General features: G+C 46.8%; 1 pseudogene; it reads right to left on the bottom strand.

Annotated features, from left to right (window-relative positions):
- Positions 1-22,388: 22,388 nt before the first annotated feature.
- LOC121824575 (U6 spliceosomal RNA) lies at positions 22,389-22,481 on the bottom strand (annotated as a pseudogene).
- Positions 22,482-22,862: the final 381 nt, after the last annotated feature.

The following is a 22,862-nucleotide window of genomic DNA, read 5'->3' as shown; positions in this document are numbered from 1 at the left end:
GGAAACCTGCGGCTTAGCATAAGCAGAAAGCAGCTGGTAGAACTTTGGGATGGGGTGTTTGAGAGGATTAAACGAATGGAGCCTTGTAGGTCCCCAAAGTAGCTTGTTCTAGAGACCAGTGACAATCGTGGAACATTCACTCCAGAGGCCCTCAACTACCTCAGTTTCTCCAGATAAACGAGTTACCCTGATCTCTTCAAATACAGGTGGCAGGCCATGGAGACCATGGAGACCCGAAACGGCTGCCGGGAGCTAGCTCTGGTGTGAACAGGTTTTAGAGGAAGGGTGTGATGGTGATGGTCTAGAAACAATGACAGCTGTGTTCCATCGTTTGTGCCGTTCCTGAGTGTCCACGAAAACCCTTTCCGTCCCTACCAGTCAGTGTGAGTGGCTCCTGGCAAGAAAGACATCGCCCCGCACATGTGATAATAAAACAGCCCCATGATCGCAATGCACTGTTCTTTGGATTGCCTTTTTAAAAAGACATTCACACAGGACACCAGCTTGCATTTGTGACTGACCCGACTCATCACCCCCTCCACCATTTTCCAATAAGTGTCACACCTTTCTTTTCACGACTTTGGTATCTACAGTTCAGCAACGTACTCCACATAACAGTCAATGAACCAGTGCCCCTTGTTCAGTCTTATAGTTGAAATGAGGCTCACATTGTTAAAGCAAGAATTTAGTAAATGCGTGCAAGATAAATACAGCACATGTCGTAAAATTAGACTGGAATATATACATATAAAACAGCTGGGTGCTTTCCCGTCTAACCCATGATCCGCTTTCAGGTGGCAGAAGCCACCTCTGACCCCCACCCCTTGCACGGTTTGTTCAAGTCCCTATCAGCTTTGACTGTCCTCACCAACTGTGACGATATGCTAGTGTTGAGCATTCTGTGACAGTCACCCTGGAGTAACAGACACGCCATACTGGTTTGGTCAGGCTGTTTTGCGCGAACACCAAGTTTCATGATACGCACCTGGTCTCATTGTTGGGGGGTCTTGGTTTTTGCCAAGTTGCACATGGCAGCGTGTTCCTCTGTAAGCAGCCCTTCCCCGAGGGAAACTTGAGACTCCCGTCAGGTGGTTTCACACTCCGGTGGTGTCCCATAGTCAGGTGAAAAGGAAAAAGAGCTCCCCTGTGTGGTCTGGGAGAAGAAATGTCTCAGAAGGCTGTGCTGGGCTCCCAGAATCCCTCTGCTGTGTCTTTTCTTGTTGCCTTAGTTCTGTGCGCTTTCCTATTGTAAACGTTGGCAGTCTGCGTGACCTGCTCTTGTTCCTTAGGAATCTGACTTCATCAGCAAGTGACACAAAAATGTTCTGATTTTTTTTTCTTCCCTCATGCTGTCTCTTGTCATCTCTAGGAAGAAGTGATTTTGGAGACTCGGAACCTCCAGTAGTTAGCTTGGGAAGGAAGGTTTCACAAGGCACGCCCTATTGCAACAACTTCAAAAGGTCGCCTTGGACATGTTTTCCTCCCCAGTTCCTTAGGCTGGGCTGAACTGAGGGAGTCCGTCTGCCCTTCCAAACCATATGCAATAGCCTGTTGCCTCTCCATCCCCAGCGGGCTTCAGCTCTGCCTTCAAATCTGCCTATGCTCAAGAAATGAAAGCTTTGAAGCTGACCCCGGAATTTACCTTCCAGAGACGACAGTGTACTTACTGGCCATGTGCTTCCTTTTGCATTCGGCTCTTGGGGGTCTTGCCTACACTCACCTCTCCAAGGTGACTTCTCTGGGTGTCTTTCCTAGCCACGCACAGTACTTAACCCTGAAAGGAGTTCTGGTAAGTTCAATTTTTCTAGCGAAGTAGATTGGACATCTCTGAAGTAGAGCCCAGTCTATGATTAGGTTAAATCGGAAGTGATATGCTAATGTCTGATGTCTGAGCTTAGCCCCTCAATGGCCTTCCACAATGGGCATGAAGGCCCACCTTCACCCTGGGCCCTACAGAAGACATGCGCCATCTCCAGCTCCAAATTCCTTCAGAGTAAGCCCTCCAGATGACCGGAATCCTAAGTCTGTGGAGCCACAGGGTCCCTTTGCCTTATTAGCAAGATGTGCCCTTAGCTCCTGCCTAGACCCAGCTGCCTTTACCTCAGCACTACCCAATAGCCTTCTGATGACCCCAAAGCTCCCAGGGAAACTGGGTCTCCCTGTGGGCAAACGGGTTGGTTGCCCAGTAGATACGCAAATCCTTCCTGCCATCTCTACTACGGAACAGGTTAAGAAAACAGACACAAAACACCACAAAATCTTACATGATCCTCAGTGAACAATGATGTCATTAAAGAGGATTACCTGAAGCCGGGCGGTGGTGGCGCACGCCTTTAATCCCAGCCAGGTGGATCTCTGTGAGTTTGAAGGCAGCCTGGGTTACAGAGTGAGTTCCAGGAAAGGCGCAAAGCTATACTGAGAAATCCAAGAAAAAAAAAAAAAAGAGGATTACCTGGGCAGGAAGGAATAGGTGGGGAATACACCATAAAAAATAAAAATAAAATAAAAAGCCTGTCCTTCAATTACAGCTAGTTCTGAAGATATCATACACCAGTCCTCACAGTCATCCATTGCTTGAGGATTTGGGAAAATATTCTGGATCTTGAATATATATATATTATATATATATATATAAACTTTCAGGGCTATAGTTTGATATTTTTACTGAATATATAACAAAAATCATACACCTACATATATATTTAATTTTTAAAATTAAAATATAATTGCATCAGTTCCTCCTCCCCTTTAATCCCTCCAACCCCTCCAGCGCCCCTCTAGTTGGCCTCTTCAGTTGATACTGTTAATATATAATACTGTGAGTGCAGCCTGCTGAGTCACTTTAGTGTTGACTGGATGTAACGATTTCAGGGCTGACCACATGGCGCTGGGGAACTAGTTATGAGGCTCATCCCTGGGGAAGACTAATTCTCCCTCTCTAAGCAACTAATAGTTGCCCATAACGAACATATTCACTTATTTAGTGTGTGTGTGTGCGCGCGCGAGCGTGCGCGCCTGAGTGTATGTATGTATACCCCATGTGGGAGGCTGAGAAAAAAAATCTGGGTCCTCTGAAGGAGAGGTAGGGATTCTTAACTATGGAGTCACCTCTCCGGCCCCAGACATCATTTTTTGAAGTGAGTTATCTGATCAATAATTGGCGATGAGAGGATTCAACTACACTGGAGGTACTGGTTTCATGGAGGCATCCCCAATAAACAACCATTCGTTTTTTTCTCAAGAGGAAACATGGTCGCTCTGTTCTGCTAAATGTTATGATGGTTTCTCTCATCTATCGCAGTTTACCATGGATTCGTGTTATAGTCTAAACCCCAAAGAAACTATTTTCCTTTTCTGTTCGTGTGCTTTGTATTTCCTCTGGAGTGACTGGAGCCTCAGGAGGGGTGGAGCTCACGGTTCACAACCCTTCTGCTCCAGACGGAGGGACTGTATTTTTAAACCAATCCCTAAATAGAAAGCTCCAAAGAAGGAAATATGTGGAATATGAAAATCTCTGCTGGAAATGTGAAGGCCTCATACATTTGAAACATTCTTCTCTCATAAACTGCTCCAAAAGGAAACGCTTAGTATGGACAGCCCTCGTCGAAAGCAAGGAAGCAAGCGCACATTCCTTCTGCTTGTGGGGGACAGACAATGAATTACATTTTTTTAAAAAAAAGCAATCTTTGTTCTCAGGAAAAGAAAGCACATACAGACAGGAATTTGCCCCAAAGACTCGAATTTCCAATAAGATTTTACTACTGTCTTTGTGGGAGAAGGGTTTCCAGCTCTTGGAGCAGCAATTATTCTGTGCTCCATGTCCCTATTCCCCTGTCTCTCTTCTGGTCGTGGGGGACAGTGTGACCTTACGGCTGTCGGGAGATGAGTTCGAGTTCTCCTTTGCTATTCCTCACCAGTGTGAAGTTAAGCAAGCTCCTTAGCCTGCTTGTGCCTCAACTGGCATGCTTTATAACAAAGTGGAACGGAACTCCCATGATTCCGTGCTATGTGCGAGCACTGTATTGAGAGCCTCATTCTACCCCTCACCAAGAAAATGTCTTTTCTTTTTCAAATATTGTTTTATGTGTATGAATGTTTTGCTTGTATATGTGTCTGTGTACTACATGTGTGTAGTGCCCAAGGAGCCCAAAGGATCCCTGGAACTGGAGCTCTAGACAGCTGTGAGTTGCTTTGTGGGTGCTGGGAATCAAACCCTGGATCCCCTGGAAGAGCAGCCAGTGCTCTTAACCACTGAGCCATCTTTCCATCTCCAGAAAATGCTTTTCAACCCTCTTTTTCCTGAATGAGCTGGGCCTTATGAGGGGCGGAGCTCAGAAGTCCGGATTCAATCCCATGGTACTAATCCCCTTGGACCTTTAGAGTATTAAGCATCCCATGTTCTGGGTTATTTGGGATATTAAATAAAGTGCCTGTCACTGTGTGTCTCACACAGTGGAATATTTGGGTAGCCCTGAAAATAAACTAGAGTTATTTTTCTAATAAGCTTTAGTGAAAAAGGCAAGCCCCACAATACCACATGTACCTAGTCCTCTAACCGCATAAAGTTCAAAACAGCTAAGACAAAACAGCAACTGTATTTGCTTTATTACCCTACCAACATGTTTGATGGTTCATGGAAAGAGGAGGAGAGTGGCAGACAAGGCATTCAAGATGCTGCTGCTGATGGAGATAGATGATGGGGATAGATGATGATGAGGAGGAGGAGGAGGAAGAGGAGGAGGAAATATACACTGGATAAGCACAGAGGCAGATAGAAACGACAATGTTGGCCAGACAGTAGTGGCACATGCCTTTAATCCCAGCACTCGGGAGGCAGAGTCAGGAAGATCTCTGTGAGTTCGAGGCCAGCCTGGTCTACAAAGCGAGTTTCCAGGACAGTCAGGACTACACAGAGAAACCCTGTCTTGAAAATAAAAAAAGAAAGAAATGACAATGTTCTAGTTCTCCAGTGTTTGCAGGACAAAGCTTATCCTAAATTTGTACTTCTGAGGTCCACAAAAGTAATTCTGACACACATGTAAAACACAGGCCCCACAGGACGTCACCCATTTTCTATGGTTTTCTTCAGCTGTAAAACTGGAAGTATCATACAGTTTGGCCTCAAGTGCCAGTCGACATCTGTCTCTACCCACTCCTCCAGTCTGCTTGATGGGGCATGCAGAACCCTGAGTTCATCAGTCCAGGCTCTGAGGAAGAGAGGTGTTTTCCAATCCCAATTTCAGTGTTGGTCTCTTGTCCCAAGATGCTGGAAAGTGACAGGGTGACTGAGTTGCTGAAAACTTCGAATTTAGGAATCATTCTGTCTCAGTGTAGTTCAGTTAGAGAAGGCCCACACTGGTTATAGAAGGTGAAGGAGACCCGACATGGACTGATCTGTTAGGGCGAGTCTCAGAGCTGGCTCCAGTCCTCGTAATACAGGGACAGGCTTGCCTGGCTTGGTGTCACTCACTTGTGATTCCAGAACTTGGTAGGCTGAGGCAGGAGGATCATGAGTTGAAGGCTAGCCTGAGCTACATGGTGAGGCCCTGTTTTTAAATAAATAAATAAATAAATAAATAAATAAATAAATAAATAAATAAATAAATAAATACATACATACTGGTGCTGGAGAGATGGCTCAGCTGTTAAGAGCACTGGCTGCTCTTCCAAAGGACCTGGGTTCAATTCCCAGCACCCACGTGGTAGCTCACAACTGTCTGTAACTCCAGTTCCGGGGGATCTGACTCCCTCACACAGACATACATGTAGGCAAAACACTAACGCACATAAAATAAGTAAATAAATCTTTAAAAAGTAAATACTAAAATGACCTTGTCCTGTGGTTACCTGGCCACCACAAGGTGAGTGCCTGGAACACTCCTACCATGCTGAAGGGAAACCTCAGAAATAAGTTAAAGCCAATTCTCCCTGCTTTTCGGTAGTTCTTCCTCAGGTTTCTGTCAAAGCAACAGGAAAGTGACAGACACAGAAAGTCGATGAGAACAAGAGTTGTTGCTGCAGCCGCCTGACCGTGGGGCTCAGGGGTTAGTTGGAAAAGGGTTGTGGAGAGATTTAGAAAAGTTTGCGGAAAATAGGCTGGGAAATCCCAAAGCTGCTTTAAGCAGAGCGTGGTGAGTGAGTCTGTGGGAGTGGGGGGGTGGGGGGGACACACCTGCAGGACCTCGGACAGTGAGTCTGTGGGAGTGGGGGGGGGACACACCTGTAGGACCTCGGACAGTGAGTCTGTGGGAGTCGGGGGGGGGGGGGGACACACCTGCAGGACCTCGGACAGTGAGTCTGTGGGAGTCGGGGGGGGGGGGGGGGACACACACCTGCAGGACCTCGGACAGTGAGTCTGTGGGAGTCGGGGGGGGGGGGGGGACACACACCTGCAGGACCTCGGACAGTGAGTCTGTGGGAGTCGGGGGGGGGGGGACACACCTGCAGGACCTCGGATAGTGAGTCTGTGGGAGTCAGGGGGGGGGCACACCTGCAGGACCTCGGACAGTGAGTCTGTGGGAGTCGGGGGGGGGGGACACACCTGCAGGACCTCAGTGAGTCTGTGGGAGTCGGGGGGGGGACACACCTGCAGGACCTCAGTGAGTCTGTGGGAGTCGGGGGGGGGGGGACACACCTGCAGGACCTCAGTGAGTCTGTGGGAGTCGGGGGGGGGGGACACACCTACAGGAACCTGGACAGTGAGTCTGTGGGAGTCGGGGGGGGGGACACACCTGCAGGACCTCGGACAGTGAGTCTGTGGGAGTCAGGGCGGGGGACACACCTGCAGGACCTCGGACAGTGAGTCTGTGGGAGTCGGGGGGGGGGGGGGACACACCTGCAGGACCTCGGACAGTGAGTCTGTGGGAGTGGGGGGGGCACACCTGCAGGACCTCGGACAGTGAGTCTGTGGGAGTCAGGGGGGGGGGACACACCTGCAGGACCTCGGACAGTGAGTCTGTGGGAGTCGGGGGGGGGGGGACACACCTGCAGGACCTCGGACAGTGAGTCTGTGGGAGTCGGGGGGGGGGGGGACACACCTGCAGGACCTCGGACAGTGAGTCTGTGGGAGTCGGGGGGGGGGACACACCTGCAGGACCTCAGACAGTGAGTCTGTGGGAGTGGGGGGGGGGACACACCTGCAGGACCTCGGACAGTGAGTCTGTGGGAGTGGGGGGGGGGGACACACCTGCAGGACCTCGGATAGTGAGTCTGTGGGAGTCGGGGGGGGGGGGGGGACACACCTGCAGGACCTCAGACAGTGAGTCTGTGGGAGTGGGGGGGGGGACACACCTGCAGGACCTCGGACAGTGAGTCTGTGGGAGTCGGGGGGCACACCTGCAGGAACCTGGACAGTAAGGAGCAGGGCTCTCATGGGAATTGGGTAAGAGAGCATGCACGCTAGGACCTGGGAACAAAACAAACCCTCATCTGCATTTGGTCTCTGTCCTGAGACTGTGTGAGGCTGAGTTCAATGAGACAGACTGATCTGAGTGTGGTGGCACATACCTGTATGGTCATCTCCCCCCAGGTGGCACATACCTGTATGGCCATCTCCCCCCAGGTGGCACATACCTGTATGGTCATCTCCTCCCCAGGTGGCACATACCTGAATGGCCATCTCCTCCCCAGGTGGCACATACCTGTATGGCCATCTCCTCCCCAGGTGGCACATACCTGTATGGTCATCTCCTCCCCAGGTGGCACATACCTGTATGGTCATCTCCTCCCCAGGTGGCACATACCTGTATGGTCATCTCCTCCCCAGGTGGCACATACCTGTATGGCCATCTCCTCCCCAGGTGGCACATACCTGTATGGTCATCTCCTCCCCAGGTGGCACATACCTGTATGGTCATCTCCTCCCCAGGTGGCACATACCTGTATGGCCATCTCCCCCCAGGTGGCACATACTTGTATGGTCATCCCCCCCCCTCATTTGGCACGTACCTGTAACCCCAGCACTAGGCATGTTGAGACTAAAGGGTCTTAGATTTAAGGCAAGCCTGGATTATTTACCAAGACCCTGTCTAAAGAAAAAAAAAAAAAACCCTGACAAATGAACGATAAAGAAATAAGATTGAGGGCTTATTGGTCTGGTGAAGAAAATTTCAAAGCACACTGGCCTTCAGGCTGTCAAGTGGTTATTGCTGGCTGGCTTTATACAAGCTTACAGTGAGGATTTGGAAGAAAATTATGGGGGAAAACAAAAAACAAAAACAACCCAAACCATTATATTTAACTTAGAAAAGGAGCATTTGAAAAATTGGGGCTAAGGAAACACGAATTCTAAAAAGATTAAAACCATTAAAAAGAAGCCAAGTATTGTTTACCAGTTTAACAGAAAACATGAAAACATGCCTTGTACACATCTCAGAAATTGCTGGAACTCTACCCACCCCGGTCTTAAGAATGGAGAGGTTTTATCATCTCAAGAATTCCTGGAACTCAGCCCATCTCAGTCTCTAGCACGGGAAGACTGCTCTGAGAAGAGCTCTCTCGGGTTCTCAGCTCACACAGGGCCACCAGGGGAAATGTTTCTAAGTGCTCAGCCATCCAAGTACTCAGAAGCCATGGCAACCAGGGTCCAAGAAGCCTGAGCTGGTGGCAGACATGGCATTACTCACAGGATACTGGTTTTGCAGAGATGCAGACCTATGAGAGCTCCGGGTTCATGGAGGCAGAATACAAGACCAATTTCAAAGGAAAAGCTGATCCAGGCCTTGTGCAGCAAGGCCAGGATTCCTGCAGGCAGGCAGCTAGTTCAAGATGCCAGAGACATAGACCGTTTGCTGGGGAAAGTTTTAGGTGGTCAACAGAGCCAGCCCACACAACAGACCATGTGGGCTACAACCAAGAGTGACCAGACTGATACCTACACCATCACATACCTACACCACCTACACCTGATGTCAGAAATGGAGCTACAAGATTTAATGTATTTCCCTCTGGTCTTCAGTGTTGCTCTGGACCATTCCTTTATTGATATACTCTCCAAAGGGGAGGAAAGATCTACTTGGCGACACTATATGTTGGAAGTGTGTAGCTGGCTTTTTAAATTACAGAGGCTCACAGTTAAGGCTTGCCTTTGCCACACTGGCTGCTGTAAGCCTGTAATCTGTAGGAGAATATTATTTTTAGGGGTGTTACTTTCGTTTATGTTGCATTTGTTGAACTCTGGGAAGCTGTGGTACTGTGCCTGTCTAGAACACCCGATGGCTTAATAAAGAACTGGCAGGAGAAAGAATAGGTGGGGCTGGCAGACAGAGAGTATATATAGAAGGAGAAAATTGGGAGGGGAGATCTAGAATCTAGCAGCCAGAGGAGAAGGAGGACTCCAGGGGCCAGCCATCCAGCTACACACACAGCCAGCCCCTGAGTAAGAGTAAGATTTACAGAAGTAAGAGAACGGGAAAAGCCCAGAGGCAAAAGATAGACAGGATCATTTAAGTTAAGGAAAGCTGGCTAGAAACAAGACAAGCTAAGGCCGGGCATTCTTAAGTAAGAATAAGCCTCTGTGTATGGGAGGAGCTGGATGGCGGCCCCCCAAAAAGGGCCAAAAACCAAACAACAATAGTAATTCTAGTACTTGGAAGGTTGGGGCAGGAAGACTGTCGCTCTAGGGCACCCTACACTACCTGCTGAGACCCTGTCCCAAATAACAAAAACAAACAGACAAAGACTTGGCTGCAAATCCCAGATAAGCTTTGATTTTACGAAGTGTTAGAACCGTAAAAATTATGAGGACTCTAGGAGAGAGGCAGGCTTCATTTTCTTTATGAGCCTTTTGGGGGCCAGAGACGGAGGCCATGGTTTAAGAGCATCAAGGGGCCCCAGAGTTAGGTGCCGTGCTAACGTTGACTGTGTTAGAGAAGGCCTCCGTTCTAGCACTTTCCAGACCAAGTCCTCAGCTGGGTCTTGTCAAACCTTTAGCAACAGGCAACATGTCAGTCTCTGAGATGAACATCAGGCATCTGAAGATGGTGAAGGCTCTTCTGCCCTTTAAGAATTTCTCAATCAAGGGCTGGAGAGATGGCTCAGAGGTCCTGAGTTCAATTCCCAGCAACCACATAGTGGCTCACAACCATCTGTAATGAGATCTGGCGCCCTCTTCTGGCCTGAAGGGATATACGCAAGTAGAACACCGTATACATAATAAATAAATTTAAAAATAAATAAAATAAACTTTAAAAAAATAATTTTTTCAATCAAGCCTAGGATCAAACAGCAATTTGGGCTGGAGAAATGGCTCAGTAGTTAAGAGCACTGTCCAGAGGACCTGAGTTCAATTCCCAGCACCTACATGGTGGCTGTCGACTCCTCTATCAGGGGATCTGATGCCCTCTTCTGGCCACCATGGGCATTGTATGTACATGCTGGCAAAACACCCATACACATAAAGTAAAAATGAATAAATCTTTAAAAATAAAACAGAAAAAGTCATAATTTAATATGAGAGGGTAATAATTTAGTCCAGCAACAAAGGGTTAAAGGGAATCCCCATGGGCAGTCGACGTTCATCCCTGCCCTAACTATGTGAGTATGAGGTTATACCTCTGAAATGGGAGCAGTCCTAACTGGGTGGAAATACACAGATACCAAAATATTCATCATTTTATGCCAGTCACAGGTGTGCCACTTAGTGGAATTAAGTGCATTCTCAATGTTGTGTAAGTATCCCCATTATCGACTCCTAAGAATTTTCCATCGCCCTCAACAAGATCTAATTAGACTCCATTAAAGAGTAACTTCTTGCCTCCCTCCCCTTAGGTAGGTTTTCTGCTTTGAGGTAAAATAGTTCACCACAGGCTAAGGTGTTTGAACATGTGGCCCCCGGGTGGTGGCACTGATGCTGTAGAATTTAAGGAGGTGGGGCCTAATTGGAGGGAGGGAGTTGTAGCATTTGGGGCTTGAGGCTTAGATCCTGTCCTGGCTCGTCTCTCTGTTCTGAGACATGAGGAGGTGAAGAGTCCCGGGTGCATGCTTCTGCTGCTGTGGAACCATCTGCCAACACGCCTTCTCTGCCATGATGGACTCTGTCCCTCACGCCCTAAGTCATAATGAGACCTCCCTCCCCTGAGTGGCTTCTGTCGGTTATTTTGAAAGCAGCTCACACACCCGGTGACTCCGTTCAGCTTTCTAAATTTCCAGGCACTTATGTGAATGCCATTGTGTTGGTTTGTGTCAACCGTGTTTCTAGATTCAACCGTATTGTAACGGATTTCAAAATTCCATTCTTCTCTGTGGGTAAATAATACATTCGTCTGTCTGTGTGTGGACCAGATTTTGTTTACTCACCTGTGGGTGGGCAAAGTCGAAGTTTTCTACTTCTTAACTGTGGTGAATAGTGATACAGTGGGGAAATCGAGGGAGCTCAAGGGGGTGAAAACACTTGTCACGTAAGCCTGACGAGGACGACGACAGCCTGAGCGCTAACCCTGAAACCCACGGAGAGAATCAACTCCACAAAGCTGTGTCCGGACCCTCACACAAAAGCCTGGTGACTTGTGAGCCCACACATACATCCTGCACATACACACTAATAATAATAATAGTAATAAAACATTTTGAAAAATAATAACGTTACACGGAAAAATGGCATACGAACATCTGCCTTCTCCCTGCGGGAGTGGCGTGGCTGGCTCACATGCCAATTCTACCGTTTTGAAAAGCCTCTGCATTGTTTCCTGCAGCAGAGGCAGCTTTGCATATTCATACCAGCTGTGCAGGAAGGCTGCAACCTCCCCATCTCCTCAGCAATACCTGCTTTCCTTTCCTTCTTCCATTATAGCCTCCCTGCTAAGGACCGTCAGATAATGACCATCTTCAGCTTCCTGAACTTGATGGTATAATTCAAGGAGAAGATCTCTGGGCAGGAAGAGAGTGTATTTCTTTGCTGAACATAGATTGGAAAACTAGAGGGTATGCTAAAGGGGGAAGCAAAGAAGAGGGGAAATGTGGACAAGTAAGATTTTGGGGGCTGGAGAGATGGCTTAGCGGTTAAGAGCACTGGCTGCACTTCCAGAGGACCTGGGTTCAATTCCCAACACCCACATGGTGGCTCACAACTGTCTGTAACTCCAGTTCCAGGAGATCTGACACCTTCACACCAATGAACATAAAATAAAATTATTAAAAAAAAAAAAAGAAAGGTTTGGGAGTGGCAAGCAGGGGAAGGAGAAGGAAGTTACAGGGCAGAAAGCCAGTGTGGCATGTGAAAATGGCTAAGGGGCTTTTACAGAGAAAGGTTAAGCTAGGCAGAGTGGTGTGTGCCAGCTCTCAGGCTGGAGGCAGGAGGATTGCAAGTTCAAGATCACTCTGGGCTACATAGTGAGATACTGTTTAAAATAATAATAATTTTCAAAGTTAAGCTTTCTTTCTAAAAAGAATTATTTGTTTCTATGTGTCTCTGACTCTCTCTGTCTCCATCTCTCTCTGTCATCTCTGTCTCTGTCTGTGTGTGTGTGTGTGTGTGTGTGTGTGTGTGTGTGTGTGTGCACGAACATGTACAGCCAGCATGTGGAGGGTTAGAGAACTACTTTGGAAGTTGGCTTTCTCCTTTCACCATTTGGGTCCTAGAGATTGATCTCAGGTTGTAAGGCCTGGCAGGGAGCACGGTTATCCACTGAACCATCTCAGTGGCCTTTATTTTATTTTCTTAAATAAGATGCTATCTAGAACCTTCTGTAGATTTGGGACAAACAGAGGGAAAGCTTAGCATGTGCACATTTCACTTGGCTGGGTATCGCACACATCCCTTTCCCAACATCCCATTCCTCAACCTAGGACTCCAGCCTGTGCATCAAGCTGCATGTACCTTTGACTCCAAACAATACGGTAATACAATACCGTACTGTTTACAATACAGTAGAACAATACAGCGCCTTCCTAGAAACCTTCAGTAATTACTCTTTTGTGGTTAGCTTCCATTTAAACATGTCCTAGAACGTAATCCGGAAACTAAAGGCAGGGAGCTAATCCAGTCTAAACTGGTTTAGGGTTCATCTGTAGAAAGGCAACTGTGTCTTCTGACTAAACATTTAGGGAAAATCTCCTTTACCATCCTCTCTACCTGTGCATGTTTGGGCATGCAGAGTATTAAAGTCAGATGCATCATGGGAATGGGCAAGCTTGCATAACCCAAGCCTGTCAATCAGAACAGAAAACAGCACATTCCCCACTTTTAGCAACCGATTCCTCATCCTGGACCCCTTGACAAGGAGTCCCAGGGCTCTCGAGCAGCATGTCTTCTCTGCACTTTCCTTTGAATAAGATGTCCTGGTGCCTCGCTGTGTGCCTGTTCCTAAACCTTTGAATAGGACACTGAGAACTCGGAGACATCTGGTCAAAACAGAAACCCCTTCCAAACACTCTTCCCAAGGTAATCCCAGCACATTAAATTGGGCACACATTTTTTAAACTGTATCCCAATATGAAAAATCCTGTGCTATTCATAAAATACAGCTTGCTGCAGAAATTGGAAAATCATCAAAAATGGTGTTTAAAAATAGACTGTTGAGGACAAATTTGTATTTAAAAATATCCTCTGTAGCAGCCCATATTATAGCCTCAACAAACTCATATTATATGAAAGAACAAATTAAACCTGTTGTAGAATATTATTTTAAGGTGTATTACTTTTGTTTATGTTGCATTTGTTTAACTCTGTGGAGCTGTGTTACTGTGCCTGTGTAAAACATTCGATGGTCTAATAAAGAACTGAATGACCAATAGCAAGGCAGGAGAAAGGATAGGTGGGGCTGGCAGGCAGAGAGAATAAATAGAAGGAAAAATCTGGGAGAGGAGGGATCTAGGAGAGAAAGAAGGAGGAGGGCACTGGGGTCCAGCCACCCAGCCACCCAGCCACCCAGCCACACAGTCACACAGCCACACAGCCACACAGCCACACAGCCACACAGTCACACAGCCACACAGCCACACAGCCACACAGCCACACAGCCACACAGCCACACAGCCACACAGCAAGTAAAAGAGTAAGAGAGAAAGAAGTAGGGACATAGAAAAAGGTAAAAGTTCAGAGGCAAAAGACAGATGGGTTAATTTAAATTAAGAAAAGCTGGCAAGAAACAAGCCAAGCTAAGGCCCGGCATTTATAATTAAGAATAAGCCTCTGTGTGTGATTTATTTTGGAGCTGGGTGGCGGCCCCCCCAAAGAGTGAAAACAACCAACAACAAAACCTTACTGAGTGATAAACAATGTATTCAATATTTCATGCCCTCTCTTGACACAAATGAATTCTATAAGCCCTGGTGAAATGAAAAAGAGTGGCCTGGGACTATCCAGAGTCATAGTCAGAGAGATAGTGAGATGAATCATAGGTCAATGCGATCTTTTTTTTTTTTTTTTCCAAGCTTTTCTCTATGAGTTGAAGGTCAGCCTGGTCTACAGAGTGAGTTCCAGGACAGCCAGAGCAACACAGAGAAACCCTGTCTGGAAAAACCAAAAACCAACCCCCCCTCCCCCACTACCCCCCAAAAAAGGATTTATTTTTTAAATTTTATGTGTGTTTTGCCTGCATGTATGTCTGAGTATGCAGTGCTCAAGGAGGCCAGAAGAGGGCGTCCTCTGAAACTGGTGCTACAGACAGATGTGAGCTGCCAGCCGGGTTCTGGGAAGCAAACCCAGGTCCTTTGGAGGAGCAGGACGCACTCTTAATCCCTGAGCCGTTTCTCCAGCCCGGATGGAGGTCTTTTGTGCATGTGAATGAATAACTTCATGTATCGGGATGTCCTCCCCTTAGATGATTCTTTGGTGGGACAAAAATAACCTGCTTTGGAAACAGCTTAATTAATGCTACCTAGTTCATACCACGGGGTTCGGTTGCTAGTGTATACTCTGCTTACTTCGATCCGTTTATCTTAGTCCGTGTATCAGAGAGGGTGGTACTATAGCAACCAAAGACTTGTATTCCTTAACTTTTCTCACTACTGGGATGGAAGCAACTTAAGGAAGGAAGGATTTCTTTTGGCTCACGGTTTCGGAGAGTCATGGCCCGCCATGGTGGAGAAGTGCAATGCCCAGGCCGTTTCCTCAGTGGTGAGAGCTTCAGGCTTCTGGGAGACAGGACACAGAGAGAGCTGAACTGGAATGAGGAGTGGGTATCACCCTCAAAGGCCCGTCTCTAGTTATCTACCTCAGCTAGCCAACCTGCACCACCGCAAGGTTCCACAGAGTTCACCGTTAGCTCCAACCAGGGGAGAGGTGTTCCAAACATGAGCCTGTGGGGGAACATTTCAGGTTCAAACCACTGAATACCCCAAATTCAATGGCTCAGTTCTGCTGAGACTTGCTGCACATTCAAGTTGTTTGTTCTTTGTCGGAAATACAGACGAAACACAGTTCACTCTGCTGGTCACCAGCTATTTGCTTCTTTCCCCATTTCCCGAGAGACACAAACCATGAAGGCCTCCCCTTGCGCTGCACACTTGAATCTAAGACAACGACGGCTGTGTGCTGGTCTCTGTGTGAAGGATGGCATTCCACCGTATAACATAAGGTCTGGATGTAACACCTCTCCAAGTCTCGAGACATAAAGGACAGGTTTCCAGGTCTTGATGGACCAGGCTCATGGGCACCAGGGGCAGCGGAAATGTTTGAACTGCTCGCTCTGGAAGTCAGAGTCCACACCACGGCTAAAATCCTGCCAGGCCACCTGCAGGAAGGCTAGCAACCATGAGGTAGGGTAAATTTCTTAATTAAGTTCCCATTCTGCTTCTCCTCCACAGGAGACTCCTCAGTCCACTTATTTTCACAGCCCTTGAATAAACACTCATCAAGATTCTGGTTTTTTTTTTTTTCTTCCTTCTGATAGTCTCTTGACTTCATTAGAAATGGGAATAGTAAATACACCTTTACTGTGGCTAAGGAAGGTTTCTTAGCCGGATTCCTACTCGTAGTGGGCTAGGTCAAGGCTTGTTTTCAATTCTGAACAGTTCTCTCTTTCTAGGCTAGTAGGTCATTTATCAACTTAACTCCCCAAAACTCAGAAATCTTCTCAGAGGGGTTCAGTTGGTCCCTTCTGCCAATAACCACATTCACAGATGCATCGTGAGATATAGTATATACCAGTCTGTATAAATGGTTCAACCATTAAAAAATATAGCTCGGTAGGCTTTGGTATAGTCACAACATTGTACAACAATCAATAATTATAGACTTTCACCATTCCTCACCCCACCCCCATCCCACCCTCACTCTACCCCTGAGATATAGGTAACCACCAATCTAATTTGTTTATTTTATTTATCTATTACAGATATGTTATAGAAACTGAGTCACACACTACATAGGCGGCTTATTTCACTTAGCATGGTGTTTTCAAGATTCATCTGTGTGGTGGTGTGTCTGCATTTAATTTGCTTACTGTTGAATACATTTCACCATGTTTCATTTGCCCATCCATCAAGTGACATTTGGGTTGCTTCCACATGTTTGGCCATTACGAATAATGTCGCTGTAAACGTTTTTCAGAGCTTTCACATGTACATCGATTTTCATTTCTCTTTAGCTGATGCAACATTGAACATGGCTGTTAAATATCACATGCTGTTCACGCTTGTGGAGAACTGACCCCCAAGGGCAAGATCTCAGACTCAAGCCTGTCTGTCCTATGTTTCCAAGGCCTTTTCCCGGGGGGTGAGGGGGGGGTGGGGGGGGTGGGGTGGGGTGGGGGTGGGTAAGGCAAACAGCCAACGGTAAGCAGCAGCAGGGTCCGCAGTTGTTTATCCTACGGCAATAAAACGCCTGCAGTGAAACAGGAAGCTGGACGCTCACCCATGAACAGAACGCTTTCTGGAAACCCTTAGTTGGGAACTCCAGGACAGCAGCTCCAGCAAGGCTTCCCCGGGGCGTTTCTGTTGGATGGTGTAAGCGCTTGACTTGACGATGCTTTGCTCTTCATCTGCCGTTTCCGTCTGTCGGCTACCTGATATTTTTCTTTTACTTCTGCTTGTCACGTGTTTATGTAATTTCCTCATTTGAAACCCAAGTACAACTCTCCTATCATCCTCGGTGTTTCGTGGATTTGCCCGATTTCTTTTTCTGTTTCCCCTCTCCGCTCCCATCCCCCCTTTTAGTAGCCGCGACTTTGGGGCTCACTTCAGAGGGAGGGCCACATCGTTAGTTTTTATTCATGTTTCTAGTCTGAACCATTTAAGCCGATCAAAAAGCTAAAGCAGGGGCCGTTTTCATCCCCGAGGAGACCGTTAACCAAGCCTCCCGAGGCGGCTGCACCCTGACTTGATCCTTCTTGTAGGAACGTGTGATGGGATCAGAGTATTCCTGCATGCCACCCTTTACCGCCGAGGCACAGAAATGGCTGTCGCCTGCAGCGCTGAACGTCATTTCTAGATCAGTGGACACGCTCTGTGCCCTTTGGCTTGCAAACTAGCCAGTTCTTCTCTGAGTTCCTCCCCATTTTTTTTTTAATTTAATTTTATTGTTGTTGTTTGAAATCAGATCTCCCTCTGTAGCCCTGGTTGGCCCAGAACTCTGCATGTAGATCAGCGGTCCTCCACCTCACAGAGATCCGCCTGCCTCTGCCTCCAGAGGGCTGGGGTCAAAGGTGCGCGCCACCCGCTTAGCTCCATCTTTTCCTCATGCTACCTTGTCAAACAGCCGTCACCGAGCAGCGAGACTGACGTTCTGTTTTCTGATCTCCTCCTGTAATGTTACATATTCTCAGCCACATGCCTTTTACATGACTTCAGATGACACTTTCCTTTCCTGAAGGTTTTGCCACCGCAAGCCTGCACACTGTGAAGAATGTTTCACCCCCTAACAACGACTTTCTGTTCCACGGGTCTCACTCCCACTGGTGTGTTCTGCCACATACTACCTTGTGTAGCAGTTTTCTTCCTTTCTTTCTTCTCCTCCTCCTCCTCCTTCTTCTTTTTTGTTTTGTTTATTTGCTTTAGAGACAGGGTTTCTCTGTGTAGCTTTGTACCTTTCCTGGAACTCATAGAAATCCGCCTGCCTCTGCCTCCCAAGTGCTGGGATTAAAGGCATGAACCACCACCGCCCAGCTGTGTAGCAGTTTTCTGCCACATTGTCTTAGTATGGGAATTTAATTAAAACAAATTCCCATGGCATTCGAAACTGGCTTATTTATGCTCTGACCAAACAAATCACAATCCACAAATGAACAAACCTCCTCAGAACATCAGCAGTTTCCTTTGATCTAAGTTTGCTTCTTGATCAGGCTACATGCCTAATACATGTCATTAAGTTAGTGAGAAAGTTAAAGTTAACTTGGGCTGTAAAATTCTGCTCCCTGCCACATTCATCAGACCAAAATAAAAAAAACAAACATAAAAACAGATAAACCCAGCTGCAGAGTTCACAGGAATTTCCTCTAGATCCAGGAGCCTGGCCCTGTGTCTAAGCAGCCGCCAACTACCAACAACATTTGAAGAACAAATAGCAAAGAGCTGTAGAAGCAGCGAGCCTCCCCCATCCTCACCCATTCCTGTAGGTAAGCCCAGAGAATAAGGACTGACTCGATCAGGACGATCGTGAGAGCCGGGAGAAGCGCCGCAGGCCTGAGGAGGGGGGGTGTCGAAGTCGGGCTGCGCCCTGCTGTAAGTTACTCCCAGTTATATAAGGCAGTGGTTTTGCAGAAGGCCCACACCGACCTGTCACCTGGTCACCTGCCGTGTGCATTGAGGACTAAGGGACAGAGAACTTCCCCCTGTGACGAATTCTGCTGCAAAGCCAGGAAAGACACACAGGTAAAGCGTGGGACACCAGCACCTACTAATCTATGTCCTCTATGAATTTGCCTGTCTGGATGTTTCACATAAGAGAGCTCAAACAGTGCCTGTGGTTTGCTACTATTATCTTCCGGTTAGCACAATGTTTCTGAGAGCTCCCCATTGTGGTATGTCTCACACTTCAGTCCTTATCGATTTTTTAAAAAAAAGATTATTTATTTATTTATTTATTTATTTATTTATTTATTTATTTATTTATTTGTTATGTACACAGTATTCTGCCTGCATGCATCCTTGCAAGCCAGAAGAGGGCACCAGATCTCATTACAGGTGGCTGTGAGCTACCATGTGGTTGTTGGGAATTGAACTCAGGACCTCTGGAAGAACAGCCAGTGCTCTTAACTGCTGAGCCATCTCTCCAGCCCCCTTAACGATTTTTTTTAAAGAAAAATTTAATTGATGTTGTAGAATATTATTTTAAGGTGTGTTGCTTTTGTTTACGTTGCATTTGTTTCACTCTGTGAAACTGTGTTACTGTGCCTGTCTAAAACACCTGATGGTCTAATAAAGAACTGAACGGCCAATAGCGAGGCAGGAGAAAGGATAGGCGGGGCTGGCAGGCAGAGAGAATATATAGAGGGAGAAATCTGGGAGGGGGAAAAAAGAGAAGTAGCCAGAGAAGGAAGAGGACTCCAGGGGTCAGCCACCCAGCTACACAGCCAGCCCTGGAGTAAGAGTGAGATTTATACAAGTAAGAGAATGGGAAAATCCCAGAGGCAAAAGGTAGATGGGATAATTTAAGGAAAGCTGGCAAGAAACAAGCCAAGCTAAGGCTGGACATTCATAAGTAAGAATAAGCCTTCGTGTGTGATTTATTTGGGAGCTGGGTGGCAGGCCCCCGCAAAGGAACAAAAACAACAAGCAACAAATTGACTCAAAAAATTTTGTGTGATTGTTCAATATGTGTTGTAATATGATGATGAAATCCAAGTAATTACCATGTCCATCACCTCAAACATTCATCATTTCTTTATTGGGACTATGTCATCCTCTGTAGAGCTGGGTGGCATGCCTTGTGTGAATTTGTTACATTTGTTCATCTATTCACTGGCTGATACAGACCTGATTCCACTGTTCTGGCCTGTGTAGCTGTGGATATTCAAGTACAAGATTTTGTGGGCACTGTGCTCTTGACTTAGGGCACATACTGAGGGGAATTACTAGGTCACATGACAACTCTACTTTCTGTTTTTTGACAATCATGGTCAAACTGTTGTCCAAAATAGTTGTATACCACTTAGGACACCAGATGTAGTGATACAGACCTGAACACTCAACCCTTAGGAGGTGGAGTGTTGAGGTCAGGCTGTGCCCTGCTGTAAGCTACTCCCAATTGTAACTTAGAGACTGTAAAAAGTAGTTTCTCTGAAGGCCCACACTGACCTGTCATCTGGCCACCCGGTGTGCGTATCAAGGACCGACAGGTGTCCGTATGTCTACCAACCACACAAGAGTTCCAGTTTCTCCATCCTCACCAATATTTTTATTGTTCACACTCTTCTGCTGTCATTGTTTTATTGTTGCTATCGTTTTCTACGTGTGTGCTTGTTTCCTTATGTCATCCAGGTGGGCTGTGAACTCCCAGCATCCCAAGCCCCGGGATTACAAGTGTATACCACCACGCCTACCCCAATGTTTTGATTATTCCTATTTTTTTAAATTACATTTTATACTGAATTTGCCTCCTATCATTAGACTGTTGAGGTTGGGCTCTGAGATAGGCAGGGAACAGAGGTCTTGGTGGGGTAAACACACTTGGAAAGTGATGACTAGCTGGCTGATGGCTCTAGGGTTTCAGTCTCCTTGCTTGGGACACCTGCAGCAGTGCACTCTGGGAGAAACGCCTACCAGGGCCCTCCCTTCCACATGTTTATGCCTTATGCCTTTCGGAGCACTGGGAGATCTGGAAAGTCTATGTGTTGCCCATGGTTCTTCCAGACACAAAGGTTCTGGAGAAAATGTAGTGCTGGAGACTTCAGGGAACAGATAATGGACAGAGAAGCTGGCAAATCTCATGGAGGTGCGGTACCCAAGCTAGCCAGCTGTCTGTAGAGCATCTACTAACAAACAGGGCCACTCATACTGCTAGGGCTGGGTTAGGGTTTCAGACCAAGGCAGTGGGTGGTTACTGAAAGTTTTTTTAAAAAACTATTTATTTTTTTATTATGTATACAGTGTTCTGTTTGCATGCATGCCTGCAGGCCAGAAGAGGGCATCAGATCTCATTACAGATGGTTGTGAGCCACCATGTGGTTGCTGGGAATTGAACTTAGAACCTCTGGAAGAGCAGCCAGTATTCTTAACTGCTGAGTTATCTTTCCAGCTCTGAAAGTTTTGTTTTTTTTAATTTAATTAAATCTGCATTTTTATGTGTATAGGTATTCTGCCTGCATGTAGGTATGGGCCCTGAGCACAGGATCAGCTATGAGGAAGGAGAGACACAGAGGCAGATGTGCATGACCTGGGCAGCATCTAGTCTGGTTCTGACGGTGAGGCTGCCTGGCATGGGACAAGCTGTGGCCTTTAGCTGCTTTCACGATCACCTCTCTGTCTTCATCTTTTACCAGTTTAATTCTATTCTGTCCTCTCTGTCCTTCCTCGAGAGTCTCTTTCTTGAGGAATGCCCAGGCCGCTGGGATATTTATATTCATGTCTTTCATCAAATTTGGAATTTTTCTGGTCATTATTTTTCTTTTCAAGTATTTTCTGTGTTCCCTTTTTTGTCCTCCCTCTGAGGCTCTGATAATGCTCACACTGGCCTGCTTCATGGTGGCCCAGGAATTCTGCAACCATCCTTGCAGAAAGATATTCTGAAGAAATACTTGGACCCTCCCTTTGACTATCAGGCCATTGAAAGAATGGACCCAAAGAAACTGGAATTTCACCAAGAATCTCATGAAGGCCTGGACTCAGACAGAGGGTGGACTTGCCTCCAGGAAAGATTCTCACCTTGTCTGAGGACCTTGAAGAGACTGGAGTCAAGACAATGGATGGATGGGCACATACCTTGACTATAACTGCTTCTTCTTTTTTTTGTTTTGTTTTTGAAGACAGGATTTCTCTGTGTGTATTTCTGGCTGTCCTGGAACTCACTTTGTAGACCAGGCTGGCCTTGAACTCACAGAGATCCGCCTGCCTCTGCCTCCCAAGTGTTGGCATTAAAGATGTGCACCACCGCTGCCCATCGACTATAACTTTTTTTTTTTTAAGATTTATTTATTTATTACACATACAATGTTCTGTCTGCGACCAGAAGAGGGCACCAGAGATCTCATTACAGGTGGTTATGAGCCACCATGTGGTTGCTGGGTATTGAACTCAGGACCTTTGGAAGAGCAGCCAGTACTCTTAACCGCTGAGCCATCTCTCCAGCCCGACTGTAACTTCTTAACTACACATACCTCTTGTCTTCTATTTCAGTCCAAATCTCATGTCAGGACCCCAAAACCAAACTGGAGCAGGGAAAGAGGTGGCCACAGAATCTCTTTGTCCCTCTTCTCAATGGGACAACACAGAATAAATCTCCCTCTCTGCTTTTCCCTGTTAATTTGTCTCTTTTAATTACCTTATTGATGACTGGTGGTAGAGCCTACCTTGTGAAGGAAATGATTACGTGTCATCCTTGCTCAGGGGCCATGCTAATCTTCTCTGTATTGTTCCAATTTTAGTCTATGTGCTGCCGAAGTGAGCACAGTGAAGGAAATGATGACAAGGAATCCAAATGGTTTCTGTCACAAGAGTGGTCCCCGGAATGTAACCTCGGTAACGCCATTTTGAAGCCTTCCCCACCTTGTAAAACTTTCTGTTTACACAACTTCTGCATTCCCCAGACTTGACTGCCAGGAGCAAGCAACCCAGCCCCCCATCTCTCCCTCATCTCCTTCACAACATCCTTAAAAAGCTACCCAACCTTGAAAGGCTGAGATTAGACCCCAGCCACCGAGGAAAAGAAAGATACAGTGCCCGCACATCCGGATTAAAAAAAAAAAAAAAAACAAATCACTGTCCTGCTCCATGTGCTTGAAGCAACCACCCCTTTGCAAAAGTAAAAGCTGCCTTGGGGACTCTCTGAG

This window comes from Peromyscus maniculatus, chromosome 20 (genome assembly GCF_049852395.1).
Source record: "Peromyscus maniculatus bairdii isolate BWxNUB_F1_BW_parent chromosome 20, HU_Pman_BW_mat_3.1, whole genome shotgun sequence".
Taxonomy (NCBI): domain Eukaryota; kingdom Metazoa; phylum Chordata; class Mammalia; order Rodentia; family Cricetidae; genus Peromyscus; species Peromyscus maniculatus.
The sequence above is the reverse complement of the archived record's forward strand: the minus strand, read 5'-3'. Positions and strand labels throughout refer to the sequence as shown.